This window comes from Pogoniulus pusillus, chromosome 9, assembly GCF_015220805.1.
Source record: "Pogoniulus pusillus isolate bPogPus1 chromosome 9, bPogPus1.pri, whole genome shotgun sequence".
NCBI classification, from domain to species: domain Eukaryota; kingdom Metazoa; phylum Chordata; class Aves; order Piciformes; family Lybiidae; genus Pogoniulus; species Pogoniulus pusillus.
The window spans coordinates 21232878-21250686 of NC_087272.1; the positions used below are offsets into that span (position 1 = coordinate 21232878).

General features: G+C 39.6%; 1 long non-coding RNA gene across 2 annotated transcripts; it reads right to left on the reverse strand.

Moving 5' to 3' along the window:
• Window positions 1–2043: 2043 nt before the first annotated feature.
• LOC135178192 (uncharacterized) lies at window positions 2044–13249 on the reverse strand. 2 transcript variants are annotated; one of them, XR_010303412.1, is made up of 4 exons: window positions 11682–13249; window positions 7870–9893; window positions 6300–6393; window positions 2044–2961 (listed from the first exon to the last, which is right to left on the reverse strand). It is a non-coding gene; the product is annotated as an uncharacterized LOC135178192 (long non-coding RNA). The 2 variants fall into 2 exon arrangements; XR_010303413.1 differs by lacking the exon at window positions 2044–2961 and having other exon boundaries at window positions 4898–6393.
• Window positions 13250–17809: the final 4560 nt, after the last annotated feature.

A 17809-nucleotide genomic window follows, 5' to 3' on the forward strand; every position in this document is an offset into this window, starting at 1 on the left:
CTGTGTGCCAGAAAAACAGGGATAGGCAGCTTCAGCAGTTGAACACAGGTGCAGCTGGTGCTTGGGAATGATGAAGGCACTGGTGAGATCAGGGCTCTTACAGCCAGGGCTTCTTGTGTTCAGTCTCCAGTGTGGAAAAAATTGGAAGACAGTGGGGAAAGCACATCTGATGTTGGCTACATCTGTTGGTCTTGGCCAGAGCCAGGTGCCAACTGAGGGAATAAGTCAAGGAGTGGCCTTATTCATGCACTCAAGCAGCAAAACTTTTTTTTGATGTGAGGAGCTTTTTTTGGTCATAGGATCTTCTTGCCACCGACTTGTGATTTGTACTAGCTTGGCCCCACTTACTTGTACTAGCTTTGCCCACTTACTATGCATTAGTTTTTCCTTCCCATATTTAAGTACTGGTTTTGAACACAGTTAAGTAGCTTTTATCTATCAGTTAATAGTGGAGCAGTTACACAGTAGAGTCTGGTCTTACAAATTCCTTTAGAAGTCAGGTAGCACTCAGCTGCTCTGAGAGTGCATTGCAGATCTGTGTGAGATGTGGTTGAATTTTTGTATTTGGAAAAGCTACACATTTTTCCTTAGTCACTGAAAATGGCTACCCTTTCACTCTCCTCATGTTCCAGTGAACATAACCCTGTGCTGTTGGTGACAGCTGTAGGAATTTGGTTCCCACACACCTGCTGAAGAGGCAGTTTTGGTGGGACTTCTCCCAGAACTTCAACATCTTGATAGCACCCCCCTGCTTGCAGTAAAGTCACTGTATGCCTTTTCTTGGGAGATTGCCATCTCCCATTCTTGCTGTGGCCTGTGCTTGTCCTCTTATTCACTGTAGCTGTTCTGTGAGTAACTCAGCAGAGAGATGTAGCCATGTACAGTACTGTAGGAAGCTTATTGTTCATGATCTGCAACAGATGGGAACTACAGTGATCTGAAAGGAAAATTTCCAAGTAAAGTCACAGAAAACTGTGTTCAGAGGGTTTGGCACTGTTATTTAAAATTTGTCAAGCTCTTTAGGACATGAAGAAATAAAATACAGGCTGGTGAAGGCCTCTCTGTCCCTGCCTACAATAACTTGCAGGAAAAACTTTGTGTATAAGCTGGGGTCAACTAAGAGCACTTCTTACAGATAAAAAGAATTCTGGTTCCTTTCTTCCTTGCCCAATGATTTCCTGTACAGCTCCTTTTACCTACTGAAGGCTGGAGACAGGGTGTTGCTTCAGAGAGCACTGATGAGATGAAATTCAAGGCTGGAAATGAAGAGTTGCTGAGTCAGGAATAGAAGGATCTCAGTTCTCTGTCAAAGCCTAAGAGGGCTTTTGTCTTCAGACAAAAATACTGGGTGATAAATCAATTTAGTGGGGCTCCTGAGCCAAAGGGTCAAAACAATTGGTTTACAGTTACTTTAATAAAGTCTGATGCCTCATTCCCTAGTTCTTCTCCTTTCTGCACAAACAATCTTATTTAATCTTTCTACTGTATTAAATAATGATAATTTCTCTAACTGTCTTTGCTGACCTTGCCTGTCCCAAAGCTTTCCAGCTGAATAAACTGAGATACAGCAATAAAACCCAAACCCACACCATTAATTAGCTTTTGAAATATCAGTGTTTACTATTCACTGCATGAACTGACTATCGTGCATTAATACCACCATGGAAACAATCTACAGCCGCATGTCATGAATGTAAATAATATGAGGCACAGAAGACAGTGCTAAATTGCACATGAATGAGAAGAGAAGGTACTGGGAATGCTGTGTGACTTCAGCAAAATTCAGTGTTCATGTCAGGGAGAAAGAAGAGCCAAATTATTCATGAGGATGAAGTGGGGGGAGAAAAGACATGTGATCTTGGAACAGCTTGAATTATATTATACTTACTTGTGGGAGAAAATAATCAATAAGGTCACTATAGGATGAAAGAAACTTTTTAGAAATACCATGCATTAATATGTAAAAACAAACAATTACAATAACCTATCAAGGATTTTATTACATAAAAAGAAAACCCAAAACTGTTTGGGTTTTCTTTTTATGTGACATAGCTTGATGCTCTTTAGTGACACTTTACACTTGTAAGAGGAAATTGAGTATGTTATTCAAGGAAATGATAGGAAATGTGACTTTGAAGAAACATTTTTTCACTAGGAATGACAATTCTCTTTCTCTGCGTGATCTGCAGTTTGGTGGTGCTGTTGCTGAGCAGCACTGATGCAGTAAATGCACAATCTGTCCTGACACAGTGTCCTGGTTTAAAACATCCAAATCTCACAAGCAAACACCCAAATGCAGACGGGAGGGAAAGTAACACAAAACTCCTTGGGTGAGATAAGGAATTTCATGGAGATAATATAATGTACAGTTACCTTATCTGAGCCTATCTCTCAGAAAGGCATGGCAAAATCACAAGCAGCAGTCAGCCATAAAACAAACCCCCACCCCCAAAGCCCACAGCCAGCCCAGTGGAAAAGATCTACACCCCAAACCTAGAAACTGGAAACAGCAACCAGAAGAGGAATCCCCTTGTGTTACAATCTGTTACTTTGCTCCAGCCAGCACTTTCATACAGAAGCTGGCATGACAGCAGTGTAGAATACTAATCAGAAGGTCCAAGAGGCTAAACTCATGACTCACAGACAGTGTACCTACCAGGCTGGGCCTTTCTACTTTTCAGAAGTGCTGTGCATTGTCAGCCTATGATTTTTTTTACTAGATTGTCACAAAAGAAAACAGGTCAACTTTTTTTTATGAATAAATGCAATGCTTCTACTAATCTTCTAACACCACAGTATAGTAGTGAAATTAAATATGTGAGTAATTTCAGTGGAGGCAAGTCAAACCTGGCACAGATCAAATGAGGAGCGAAAGTATTCGGTGTCTCATGTCTGAATCTTTTCTGCTGAAGAAAACCATGTAAAATGTGGACCACAAAATGACTAGCTATTTTAGTTTACCTGCAAGATACAGAAGTTTGACATTAGTGGTGGTGGTGTTCCCCGGGTCCCAGACTCCACACTTGCTGAACCTTATTAGGTTCCCAGTTACTTGAACCTTTATCCGGGAGCCCTTTCAGCTTAAGACTTTCAGCTTTGTCACAAGGTAACCCTGCCATCTACTGGAAAGTCTTTAGTAATGTTTTTTTGTCTGTAAAATTGGGGTGGGAATGTCTGCAATTCTTACCCTCAAAAAAGTTTGCCTTTGTTCTGAAAAGCACAGGCTGCTTTCCTACTGTTCAGATGAAATATGCAACGCACAGACAATTAATTATCTGGGAAGGGATCAAATATGTGGTAAACAAGGGCTTTTTCCTTTGCCTCTTGAAGAGTCATTACCAAAGTTTTTTCTAATCTCTCATATTCCTTTCTATCTGCTTTTTGAGTGGTGTCCCAGGAGTAAGAAGGATGACCGAGGAGTCCCCTGGCCTCCCAGTTCACTGCATAGTTTGAAGAGTTAGGAGCCTAGGGGGCTGGCAGGGATGCACAGCTCCTTTTGATGGATCAGAGATTTCACACGTGTCTGATTTCTGGTCAAGTGTGTATGTGGACCCTAGTGATCCTGAGGTACTCATCTGGAGAGAAGGAAGGAGCAAGCATCTTGATAGACCCAATGTGATAGACGAATTGTGCATGATTATGTGTTGCCAGTCACTGCTTTCAGGTGATGCTGTGGAAGAGGCCCTGGGGTGGCCTAGTCCAATTTTGTCCTCTTCTCTGTAAGTTACTTTACAGAGTGTAGAATGCTGGCATCTGGAAATACTGGGTCTAGTAAAACACAAAGGCTGTTCTTGAGGGTTTTTTAGCTTATGTTTTTCTTTTCCTCTGTATTTGTGTAGTTGAAAGGTGCATTGTTTGTACTTAGTATGAGAGAAGGGTGGGCTGATGTGGGTACTGTGATGTTCTATCCCACTGACTTCTACATCTCTTTCATGCAGTCAGCCAACTGAGGTGGTGTTTGGTTAGTTTTCTTCTTCCAGCTGCCATACATCTCTGCATATTACATTGAAATGCTTCTTGAACAAAAGTGGGAGACTCATGTCTAAATCCTACAGAGAACTAGAAGTATCATAGTTTAGCTTCTCTTGTTACATCATCATACAACATAGAAGGAAAAATCCCTTCCATCTCCCCTGTGTATTTTTCCTCCTAAAAGACCAGCTACTATGTGGAACATGTTATATTTTTGCCCACACACCAACTTTTTGTCTTCTGGTAGTTCTTAAAAGTTCATTAAAGCTGTTGCTTCCTTTTCACAATCCATTTCAAACGGGCCTGTGTTTATGCCTTATAAAACTTTCTTTTTGTCTGCAACACAGATCGATTTTATCTGCCTGCTCTCATTATTCCCAAGCCTGCATTAATGAGACACTGCAGGAGAAATCCTAACAGATACTGTCAGATTGCCTAAGTGGGAGAAAGCAGCACTGTCTTCTAGAATAAATAAAATTGCAAGAAATTCCAAGGCTCACAGACTGAAAAAATATTAATTGTTGCAGACTTAAATAGGGTAATTCTTGTTTGCAGAAAGCTATGTACTTTTCAGTATAGACAGATATTTAAACTTCTTTGAAAAACAGGAAGAACAGAGCAAACCATCCATCTGCCCAGCTTCCCACCAGTAACCCCTCCTGCTCCAAAGGTGGGAATGCCAGCTGTGAATACATTGAGCATGGTCTGGAAAGGGTAGCTGGCAGAACAAACAAGGTATATTTGATGTTTCTTCTGTGTTCTGCAGAATTTTGTTCTGCCTTTTATTTTCACGTGCCAAATTCTCATAATCTTTATTTAGCACCTGCACTGAGCAGCAGTGAGTTGTCCCACTACTCTGAACAGGAGGATAGTTGGTGTCTGTTCTCACAGTGGAAACGCTCTAGAAGAAAGCAATGCAATGACAGGGCAGTACACTCCAAGATACTCTTTCCCCCATTCATCATGAGGAGTCATCTTAGATAAATCTGGCTGGTGTGAGCCATGTCCAACAAGCTCACAGATGCAAATGTTCAAGCTATCACATAAGGCATTCAGTGGGAGATGTAGCTGTGCATTTCAAGCAAGTAGACAATTTAAGGTAATTTAATTCGTCACAACTACAGAGGCACACAGCTTTCTCTTCACCACATAAACTGATGATAACATGAGTAATTGGTTTCTCTTTGCATGATATATATAGCCCATGTATTGATGACAAGTAGTTGTTGAAAGTATTTGCAGCTCTGTAAGAAGGAAGTGCTTCCACTCTTGCTATTTATTGTTTGATGAAAGATATGTAATTTTGCTTGAGGAGTTTATTTCTGGAGTCCAGAGAACAGCTTAATCACATCTGAAAGCTAATTCATGCAACTGTTGGAAAATGCTGCAGTCCAGAATACACTTCACATATGTGTACATTGAAGAGTATTTAAGCATTACAAGTGAGAAAATTATTTGATAGTATAACTATTATTTAAAAGAAATAGAAAGGACTTTAGAACAACTGCAGTTTTTCTCCTCTCCATTCTAAAAAGTGCTTTCCCCCCCTAGTTTCCTTTGTTTGTTTTTGGCATAATGTTTGTAAAGTGCATAATGTTCCCAAGCATTTATAGGGAAGGGAAAAAAATGAGGCTTCCAAGAACCAACTAGCTCACATATTTTAAAACTCTCTGCAGACTAGGTAAATATTTTTTGTACATACAAGGTGCAGGCCAGGTTTCACTGAGATTGAAAGAGATAAATCACTGGAAAAGCTGTTGTTGGAGACAACAATTTTTTTATATGTGAGTATGGTCATAAACAAAGACCTTTCAGGCTGATGGTGTCCTTAGATTATTATATTCATACTTTTAGTATTTTAATTTATTTTAGTGTAAAAAATATAAAACTCCTAAAACGTCACACTCTGGTCTTGCTACTCTTATTATCTCTGCAGTGATACTTCTTGCTACTTGCTAATCATGTTACCTCTGCAAAGAATCAGGTAAAACAATTGGTAGGATCTTTTTGACAGTAGTTGAGAGAGACAGGCACAGAAGTTCACCTATCCATGCTTTTATATACACCTGAGAGACAAGGATTTTTCTTGCTGGATATTTCCTGTGTTCATCTTATTTAATGAAACTTTATTCTATTATGTTCCCAGAGGAAACAACATGCAAGTATTGTATCAGGTCCAAATGTTTATAATGACCATGTGATTTCCCCTTCCCACACCCATGCCTTCTGAAAGAAAACATAACTTTTCAGAACAATAAAAAATCACATTATAGACAACACTGTTTGCTGAATATATCTTTTCTCTGGAGTGGATAGTTTTTACTTACCCCTCTCTTCATGGTTTCTATTGTATTTTGGAGGCTTCCTTAATTGTAGTCCACAAAACCCTTCCAACGAAAGAATATTTCTACTCTGCCAAGCCTGGCAAAAAAGAAGGTATTAATGTTCTATTGATCCCACAACTCTTCAACACTCTCATACCGAATGCAGCCTCAAGATAGGCAAAATTTAATCTACAATACTGTGGGTAATTTACCACAGAATGTTTTTACAGCTGTGTGTTATTTTGGTTTTGGGGTTTTTTTGAGGCTGGGATAGGTTTCATTTTGTCAATCGACAATATCAAACTGATGGTGTATGCAGGTCAGCATTACTTAATCAATGCTTGTTTTAAAGTAAATATTAAAAAAAAAAAAACAAAACCCCAAACAAACAAACCCACAACCCAAAACCACAAAACAAACAAACACCATTATTCTCTATTACCACTGGCTGTATAGTGGCACAAGAAATACAGGAGTGCTGTCTTCATTTGTACTGGTAATGGTCACACTAGCTTGATCCTTTTCCGTGCAGCACATCTGTGTCTGCAAGGGTGCATGTGTAGACCCTCTGGACACATTCAGAGCCTGACAGCTTAGTGCATTCCCTTTTTCCATCTTTCCATTATGTGACCTGTACCCGCTGTTGTCATTATATTTGCAAGAAATCATAGTACTGGTCTGTCTTGCGTTCACTGCAAAAGCTTTGACTTCAAAATTATGCATCCTTTTGAAAAGACGACAGCCCTCTTCCAGATAGCCTATTTGCAGCTAGCATCTTTCAGTGAGAGGCCTGCTACCTTTATTTGCTGCTGTCTGCTCCTACACAAGTCATGGGCTGTAGAGTCACTGATAGAGAAATTTTGCAAAGAATTTTAGGCCCTAGGTTTTTCTCCTAGCAAGTTTATATAAGCAATGCCTTCTGATTATCAGTATATGCAGCTGTTTGAATAGTAACTATTCCCTCTGAGAATTTATGTATTTATTGTCCATTTTCTGCTCATTGCCAAAGAAGCTGGCAGTGTTTGGTCAGTTTACCTGGTCAATTTTGCATGGCAGTTACTTTTAAAATAAAACCAGACATGTCTCATATAATTACCTCTGAATAAACTTACGCTGTGGATGCAAATCTGAACTGCACAGTTCTTACTGCTTTTAAATAGTTTTAACATTTATAACAGTTCTAAAAAGGAAAGGCCAGCAGTTTCAGCAAGACGTGCCTTGCACAGCTTATTCATCCCACAGACAGTGACTATGTATACAGGTTTTTAGATGAATAAATACTTCCCTGAAGGAAATGAAGCTCCTGTGCTCTGTGCTATGCACTTGTATACAACAAGCTTGTAGCGCGCAAACCAGCATTCAGTTGCCCTAGCAGTCCATTGCCCATCACACAGACCAACTCTGAGGCAAGCAGCCCATGGCCCCCAGGCAGTAGGGCAGGCACAAAACTGAGCACCAGCTGCAGGGGTTTGTGAGCTGCTGACTGTTTCTTCTGCCACAAGCAGTAATTTGTAAAAAAGAAAACCATACAATTAGGTTACATTTTATGCTTTGTCTGGAAGTCATGACTTACCTAGGGAGACATGAATGTAAGCGCAGTGCAGTCAACTCCTGTCACCAGACTGACTCCAAAGTTAGGCCCTTCTAGGTGGTCTCTACGAGGATCCCGCTGAGAGCTGAGTGCAGTGCTCGGAATCTTTTGTATCCTCACTAGGCAAAAGACTTCACTGGAACTGCCTCCAGTGGCTGGCCTTTGACAGACAGCAGGACAGCCCTTGGCAGAGTGCAGAGTGATTTGCCTTTGAATCCCCGTGATATCTCTGCTGCAGATGAGTCGCTTTGTGAATGCTGCAGTCTGACCGGCTTACAGCTTTAGCCCCAGTCTGCACGTTGCTGTCTGATAGCTTCTGGTGAAACTGCAGATACCACTTATAATCTGTGAGGATCCAGATGTTTTAACCTCTTTGCTTTTTGCCTGTGTCTGTTCCACTTTTTGTGCAACGCGCTCACTGGAAAAGTGTGCCAGGGTGTCCATTCCAGGACAAGCTCCCAGCTGAAATCTCCTCCTCATGTCCAGCAAGCTGTGACAATTGTCCCGGAGTTCATTCATGTGTAGTCTTTAGTGTCTGCCAGTTCCTGTGTCTGTCTGCACTTCTCTGAGGAAGTGGCTTTGTGTTCTAGGTAAAGAGAGTCTTTTCTGCCAGGACAGTTTCTGCTAGCCTGGTGATAGCCAGAGCTGATGAAGCTGAATGAAACCTTTTCTACAAAGTTTGGTTATATGAGTAAGTGTGCACAGGCAGACTCCCACTTCCAGAGGCAGGCAAGGGCTTCATCACCTCTTTCTCTCATTTGATTATGCAGTTCACCACTGCTACTATTGGATTACATCTGCAGCTGTTACCAGCTGCTCCCACTTACACTCTAGTCTTGTTAGATGCTTAGTATGATGTAGACAGAAAACAAACCAGAAAAAAAACAGTTTGCTATCAGATCATAATACTCTTACCTCATAAAACCTTTCTGAATATTATTTTTAAGTTAGTCAGTAATCTGTTCTGATGCTATAATATAAATGGAAATGTAGCATCCAGAGTAATGAGACAGTTCACATGCACAGCACACACTTTCTCATCTCTAAAATATCAGTCTAACCCTATACAAGAAAGATAAGTTAATTTTCTTACACACTCAAAGAAACCCTCTGATCCTTGTCAAGCTTTGAGCACTTTCATGTGTTTGAAGTTCTCTTGGCACTGCTTCTGTCTGAATAAAAGACAGTTTTCTGCATGATAGGCAAATCTGAAAGGCTGGTACTCTTGGCTGTGCATTTCCTTCCAAATTAAGGTTACATTTTCTGGTGAAAGTAAACAGACTTTGCATAGCATTAGAGATTGTTTATGTAGATTTATAGAGTCACCTAATATTTGAGAGTAATTACTAAGGTCTACTAAACAAAAAGGAGAGATGGTGTAATCCAGTGTTCTTGTGAAATGAGCTCTGAGATGGAAGGCTAGGTCAGTGGTAACACGGTGAGGTAATGAGAGTTTGACCTCCAGAGACAAAAGAAGAAGTGCAAAGCTCGAATTTGTAGCAGGTTACCAGAGAAGCTTTTTAGGACTCAGGCATAAAGCTCTGAGCTCTATTTATGCTGGAATCCTAAGGCAGTTTTTACGCTGTGTTTAGCTCTGGCTGGGATGAAGGTGAGGAGTCAGACTCAGTAAAACCTCGATTTGCACAAATGTAAAAGTAATTCTAAAATCAGCATAGTCCTAGTTGTAGTTTCTAGCTGGCTTAAAAGATGTATGGGGCAAATCTGCATATGTGGAAACACTCAGATGCAAGCCTGTTTAAACTAATATGGACTGTCCCACACAAATGGATAAATAAAAGTCAGCAATGATGACTATTTTTCAGGATGCTGAGCTAGAACTGCAGATAAACACTCATCAAATTTCATTTTCTTATTTGAATTTGCTAGAATCTTGGCAAAGATAGCAGCAGCAGAAATGCTACTGATGTGCATTGAGCATACTGACCTTTCTGCAATTTGCCTGTGTATTAAGCATTGTATCCTGGGCTCTGGGAAATCTCAGGACACTGGAAGCAAACCCAAGTAAAAGTATGAAATAATCAATGCTCTTGATTTCAAAAACCAGCAAAGACATGAGTCAGTCACAGAGATGTCGTTCCTTGCTACTTTCCCTGTCACTTTCAGCCATAATTTCATTGGAAATCAATTTAAAGTGCTCTTCTAGATGGAGCATCTTCTGACTAGATTTTCCCCAAGACCTTTGGGGTGTTTTTTGTGCAAGCTTTAGAAAAAAAAATAAAGTTGGTGGTCGACCATCGACAACTGGTAAGTTAAATGAATGCCCAGCTTTGGGAGGAAGCAACCAGGTGAAAAAGTGCAATTAACTATTACCTGATTACTGGAGAAGCTGTGCAGTCATACAACCCTTGGGAAACAGCTGCTTCTCTTAGTATTAACTAAAACACAAATAAAAGGCAAGATCATATTCTATTTCATGTGTTCTCAAAGTGTAAGTCATGGTAGACTTTTGTCTATAATGCACTACTCCAGTTGCATGATGAAGGAAGGTCGTGTGGCTGAGTCAGAAAACTGAAGTCAGAAGATCTAGGTTTCCATCATTACCTCAGGTTTCCTCCAGATCTTTGGACAAGTTGTTACTTCTGTGTTCCAATTTACAGTTCAAATGTTAGGTAAAGGTACCAATTTTTGCAGAGTGTCTTAGAAACAAAATGCTTTTTCTTGGTCTGCTAACATGTTCCATGCCTGTATCCACCAGGGCTCGTGAGTAGAGGTATGAGATAGTTCATTTACCTGAAAACAGGTACTTTTCCCTACTTTTGCTCTGATGTTGTGCATAGAGAAAAAGAACAAGCATCAAAACAAATGTGAATATTATCTGCAATGGTTTGTATTATGGGTTTCTATCCAGCCTTAAAACATCTTTTCAGCAAAGACTGCTGAAAACTTGAGGCTCTTTGTTCATTTGAATAGTACAGAAATCACAAACTTATTCTGGAAGTTTGTGATATTGAAAACATTTTGAAGCTTTGCTTGCCCAGAAGAGAGGATTTTGGAAAATACTGAACCTGACCACTTTACCACCAGTGTTCATGGAAAGAAAATATAGTGTCTTAGGATTTTAATATTCATTTTAAAATAGCCTAGGTGACACAAAAATAGCTTGGATGAGTTTTCTGGGATAGAGTAAGGAAGAAATCTCTTTGACTTTGTATCTCTGTGGAGGGTGTAGTGAAACTCAGAAGAACCTCACTGTGCTTAGCTAATGTCTGTGGGAGCAGAGCTCCTGGAAAGCTGAATTTTAAGGCAAGTTCAATGACTGGTCTATGGAATTTCTCATTTACCAGCTAGCTTGGCCAATTTCATCTGCTGTGATCTTTGAGGAAGTATGTGGCACATTTGGTATCCCTTACCGTGTATGTTACTGATTTCCACTATTAACTGTGCTGCTGGGGCTCCAGGAAAGTGAGTATTCTGTTGATCAGCAGAATTGCCAATGGAGCCTAACAGGACCAGCAGCTACCACCTGCTTTTCTCTACACAGGTCCATGCAGCAATTGTACTTCCCAGGTACAAGCACCAGGAAGCTTAAGCAGTTCTTGAATCTGCTTATATACAATTGTAGAGATTTCACTCTTGCAATAGTATAAATGGATTTTGTGAGTTCAGAGTTGACTGCTAGCATATGACTGCCAAAATATGTTTAAAGCAAAGATTTCCTTCAATATGTTTTAGTATTTGCATTTTTTAAACTGGGACAGATGAAAATGCATTGCTCCTTATGAAAGAAAAATTGTTCATGAAAGGAATGCTAAAAACCACAACCAAGTACTTACCTATTCCTACTGGAGAATATAATAAGGGTCACCCTCTGTCATAAGTATATCAAAGTGCTGCAAGCAGAAAGGGAACCAGACTTTAAAAAGAGCTGTATTCTACATTTTCTTCATATCACCAAAACATACTGACAGAGAAGCAGTGTGATCTGTGACAGTGCAACACGAACCAATGGAATTAAATGATATTATTCCTGTGCCTGTTTTATTTGTCTCATCATAGTCACTAGAGAAATTGAGGAATAGTTACATACTGTGCAAACTAGAGGGTTTTCTAACACCTGCACATGCAGAACGAATATTTTTCTCTCTAAGCTGTATTCTGTTAACATTCCCTTTAGGAGGGACAGAGAAAAAACTGAAGTCAGGTCGAAGTGACATCGCAATTTGGTCATTGACAAAAGGTGCTTTTCATTTACACAGATTCATTGGTGCAAGTTTTCTGTGACTCAGCAAACTGAAGGGTTTGGCTGTCAGAATAAAATAGGCTTTCATGGAACAATGCCACAATTCAGTGTGCTTTCACTTAGTGTTATCAGAAACTGAAAGTCAATAAAATTTATAGCAGCAAAACTTTCCAGCAAATCCACTACCTTACTGGAGAAGGTAGAGCATTCAGCAGTGCCAGCAGCCATCTGTCTGTCTTCAGAGGTTGTCCTTGCGGTGGTTCATATCTGGACTACCTTTTGTAAGGCAGGAAAAGGATGGTGTTTCATGGTATTTAAAATTCTACTCTTATGATGTGCAATTTAAACTAGATTATAAACTCACTGTGTACTGAGACTATGGTCTCCGTTTTGCTTTATGAAGAAGTGCAAGGCAGTAGCTTGGCATAAGAACTTTGAAAAGAGGCAAACTTCTGCTGTAGGAAGTATGAGCAAGTTTTGGTGGATAGAAATCTAGGTTGTTTTTCTGGATATCCTGTGTATTACTTTCTAGCTAGGGTAAGTTTCATTGTTATGAGCCCTGTCCTTAGGGTCATGAAGGCATTTGATATTTTTCCAAAAATATTCTGGAGAATTAAAACTGGAATCTAAATTGCAAAAATCTTCCTCACAGGTCACACCGCCTAGAGAGTGCATATTTGTCCTCTTCACCAGTCTGAAGAAACAGACCCTGCATGGCCTCTCTTTGGGCTTTGTAACATTTGCTACGGCTCATTGATGTAGTTTCTAAAGATTCTCATAATCTAGATGCTCTGTACTCTCAGTATTCTGTTCTTTTTCTCTCCTCAATATGATGGTTCCCCTCTCCCTTGTTAACACAATGATGTCTCCTTTGTTTCCAGTAAATCTAATACATTGCTCACAAATCAGTCGGTGAAAAGCGTCATACCCATTTCTGCTGCAGAAATACTGCAGTGGATGTTAGTGTTCTGCTCTGTGTTGTTGGAACTTTTCCCAAAAAGCATTTAATTATGTTTTCTCCTTCCCTGGTTATCTTTACTCTTATCTCAAACATTTTTTTCAGCTGCCTCATCTGTCTGTATAAACTAGATAGCCAAGTGGCATAATCCTTGGGCTGGCAACAGTGTTACAGATTGTTAAGGGACCACTTGCTTTGTAAATGTTGAAGCTGGGTCCCAAAATGCATTCTGCTTAAAAACTGTGCTGTTAGATATTAAATGATGACATTTGGTAGAGCTTGGCATTAAGAAACAAAGACAATAATTAAAAGAGCACCATCTGTTTGTAAATCCACTTAAACAGCCCCAGAAATAAGGTGAGGGCATAATTTCAGTGAGCAATTGATAACACAATTGCAGAACCACCTTCCTTTATGAATAGCTGTTGCAGCACTTATTTGCCACCCCAAAGCAAAGCAAACCAGACCTAGTTTGATTATGTCTAGGGGAGAAAATAAAATCTTACTTTGCAGATAGGACTAAATTAAAAAACAGGGCCCTAGAACGTAGTGTAAGTATAAACAATTTCTGATGATTGGCACCCAGGGCTGTTCATATTCAGCAGCAACATGCCCGCTTGGTTCACCTGGTCTAGAGATGCACTCTGAAGGAAGATTATACAGCATAAATGCAGTCCATGCTGCCACTAAATACAGAGAACATGTGCTAGTTTGAATCTAGCTGGAGTGTTTTGGTGAGAAGAATTAGATGATAGGCTGTGAAAAGGAAACAATGGTGATGTCTGCTTCACTCATAGGCTTGCTGATATGCATTAAAAACAAGAACACAAACAGATAACACAGTTGCTCTCTCTGTCTGCCTGCACTTTTCTCCCTAACCTGCTGTCTCTCTAATCCTTCTGCTTCCTAACCCCCTTGGCTGATCCTCCAAACTCACCTTGAACATAAGGCAAAGTCTGGGATAAGGTAGAATGGTGGAAGGGAGATGGAAGGATGTTTCGGGAGCACCTCCTGTGGATTTCTGGGAGGGGTGTTGTGCTTCTGTATTACTTTTTTAAACTCATATATTTCTCCATATAGCTGTATATATTGTAAATATCTGCTTGTCTATTGTGCTAAGCTGTAAATATAAAGCTGCATTCTAATTTCCAGCTTGGCTGAGTCTAGTCTGGGTGATTTAATAAGAGTGGAGGGGCAGGTAACACCTAAACCCCTCACCAGCTTCGTTGCCCTTCTCTGGACACATTCCAGTACCTCAACATCTCTCTTGAACTGAGGGGACCAGAATTGGGCACATATTTTGCTCTCTAACTCTGCTTCTGTTTAACCTTATTCAAGAAAGCAAAGCAAAAACATTTCTTTGTTATTTGCATGTTGGTACTAATTTATGTGAAAGTGCCAAGACACACTCTGAGATCTGCATTTGTACAACTGTGCTAGTAACAAGAGCACTGGGATCAGTTAAAAGGCTCAATCTTATTTGTAATAAATCTCAAGTAGAAAAGTGAACTCTTTAGGCCTGCTATAAAAAGGTGCCTTTAACTGCAAAGATGACTAGTTGAGTGTAAAGACTTAATGTGACTAGAATAGAGTCGTACACATAAGAACAGCAGAGAACAATCTGTCTGCACACTGTGGAGTTACTGCTCTGCACTATTCTGGAGTGAGGCTTATTCACGGGAGGAAAAACAGCACATGTGTCTGGCCCTTAGCTCCTCAAATAAGGTAATATAAGGAAAAAACCCTTTAGTTGTTTCCACTAACAGAAATATTGATGCCTAAGAGATGAAGTTATAAATGAGCTAGTTGTATTAACACCAAGCCCACCATTTTTATCTGCTTTCATTAATCAAGAAAAGAAAACATACTGCAATAATGTCTAAAATCTTTCATTATGCTGTCACTAATACACATCTCTAACAGGAGATCTAGTATGGTATGAAACAACAAAAATGTAATGCCATAAAAAGGACTGTGAAAGATGAGATTATTCTTTTAGAGCTTTCGACAGCTAAAGTATAGTCCTGTATAATGAAACAAATCGCTGTTGACAGAAGGAAAAAGCAGTATGATTTATCTGACTGATTTTAAAGCCTCAGCTGTACAGAAGATGCATTTAATTGACTGATGTGAATAATTCAGATGCAGATATGTACATTGTGGCCTTCATAAATTGACATTTGTGTAGATGGGTTCTCAGAGCAGAATTTAGTAAATAAGCCAGCTTAAAAAGCTTTGTAAATGTTAGTATTTTTTCTCGCATAGCTACAGTTGATGTATTGGTGATCCCTGCCCCCCATGCTTCAAATACAATTGAAATGAAAACACTGTAGGACACGTTCTTACAATGGGTCTAATCAAGGAGATATTTTCGGGAGGCACTTGAGGACATCAACAAACAGGCTCTGTGATGGCAACACTGCCAACGCTCTGCCACAGTGAGACTTCTAGAGCAAATGCTGCTTTAAAATCAGTCTGCTTAAGAATGTGAGAACCACTATGTCAAGTTAAAAGGCATGTATACATCCCTGTAGTATCCAACTGCCTCATTTAACACACAGGATTACCTCAAATTACTCTCACTTTATGCATTCACAACTGTGCATTATGGGAGCCTGAGTTAGGAGACTGTCTTCCTGTACTTGGTGGAGAGAGATGGGGTGATAGTATTCAGTGCAGCTAGAATGACTCAGAACAACGAACATGCCTCTCTCTCCATTGCCCTCAGAGTGACTAGAGAAATGACTCTCCTAGCATGGAAGTGATACAAGAGCTCCTAGTTTAGATTCTTAAAGACAAAGTGCTTTGTCTTATCTTTCCTCTCCTTCCCCTTACCTGAGCACTACTAAATTCAGCAAAGAATGTTTATCTCTTCAAATTGCAAAAGGTGAAATAGATCATCCTCTTCTATAAGAAAACAATAATATTTTGCAGCTATGAAAAAAAGAATCTGCAACAAATTTGCATCCTTTGTGAGGTTCTACTAAGATGATATAAGTACCTGGGAATTGTTCAAAAAAAAGACTGATGAGGCACTTAGTGCCATGGTCTAGTTGACTGGACAGGGCTGGGTGATAGGTTGGACTGGATGATCTTGGAGGTCTCTTCCAACCTGGTTGATTCTATGATTCTATGAATGACACTAGCATCACTGGTTATCAGTTATTTACAAAGGATGGCAGCAATTTTTAGCCCCATGTTGGTAACTGAGAATGAAGGGCCTTGTTTGAAGTTACTCAGAGAGGAGCAGGAAATCCAGATCAAACCCTTATACAATGTTCTGCCCACTTGGCAACACCATTATGAGTTTTTTCCTTTTGTTTATAACCAACAATGCTGTAATTCTTTCCATCCATATTCAACTACAGGTAAAAAGGTAAATGAGATACTGTGTATAGACTCTGCATGATAGAGTGGTCTAAGCTAAACACACGGGAGCCAAGCCAAGACTGAAAAAAAAAAGTGACCTAAAGAGAAGCTTGAATTTACTTAGCAGTAAACTGACTTGGTATCTGTGCATGTCTCTGACATGGCCAAAGAATTAGTTTGAGTAAGAAATGGGGAAACATTTAGTGACCCTTTGAGCTCTTCCCTAATTCAGGCAATCAGTGCATAAAGAATTGCTGATCAGGTCCATGCAGATCATTGTGTTTAACAGACTTTTATGGACCCACTTCCACCTGTTGTTTCATCTCTTTCTCAGACCGATTCATATATTTGGCCCACACAGAGTCCTGTATAACATTATGGTGCATGTAACACTTTTCCTGTTCAGTGATTAAACCCTTCCTACTTCCAATGGGAGAACACTGCATAACCACTCCCTATGTGTCTGTGCTGCTGCTGGTTTTATAAATCTGCTTTGCATATCTTTAGTCTCCACTGCAATGCCTGGCCCATCATATACAACCTTTAGGGAAGCTGTATCATATCTCTTAATGCCTGTGTTGCTATTTGTATATATAAAATAGTTCTGGTTTTCTGAATGAAGAGTGATGCATAAGGGGAAGAGAACAGGCTTTGTTGTAGGTTTGGGGGTTTGGCAGGGGCAAAACATTTGTATAGCTCATTCATAATGACATATAGTATCTTCTGTGCTGTGTGAATCTCTTACTGGTAGCAAGCTATGGCAGCTGTTTAATTCCTAGTATGGAAGTAAAGGCAGTAGAAAAGCTATAAGAGGTATTCAATTATACATAGACAATAAAATAATTTGATCTTGTTAAAAAAACTTCTGTATCCCAGAAAAAATGGAAACAGAAGTCATCAATACAGATGTAACTCTACAAACTTCTTCTAGAATAACTAGATTAGCACTAGCACAACTTAATAAACATAACTAGCAGTGGTATAGGGATGTATTTGTGTTTCAGATTGTCCCTGCATTCTTGTGGCTACAAAATAGAGGCAAACAAGCCATGTTCTTGACTAAAATTGGCCTCTGCTGTTAAGTTTCATAGGAAGAAGTGTTCAAACTTCTGCTAGACTTTCACAGCTAAATTGCAGTAGAAAAGCTAATGCTGTATCAGTTAAACTGGGTATTCTCTTAGGAGCTAAACTGGATAGCCTTTCATTAAGTGTTTTTTATATGCAGCAAAAAATGGTGATGATTCATGCTGATGACACAAATAAGCAGATTTTTGGATTCAAATGATGTAACAAGCTGAAAAAATAAAGCAAGAGCTAAAATCCTGGGGCAGGCCAGTGGTATTCTACCTCTGTTAATGCCTCATTTTTCTGAGGAAAGTACATGAAAATATTTT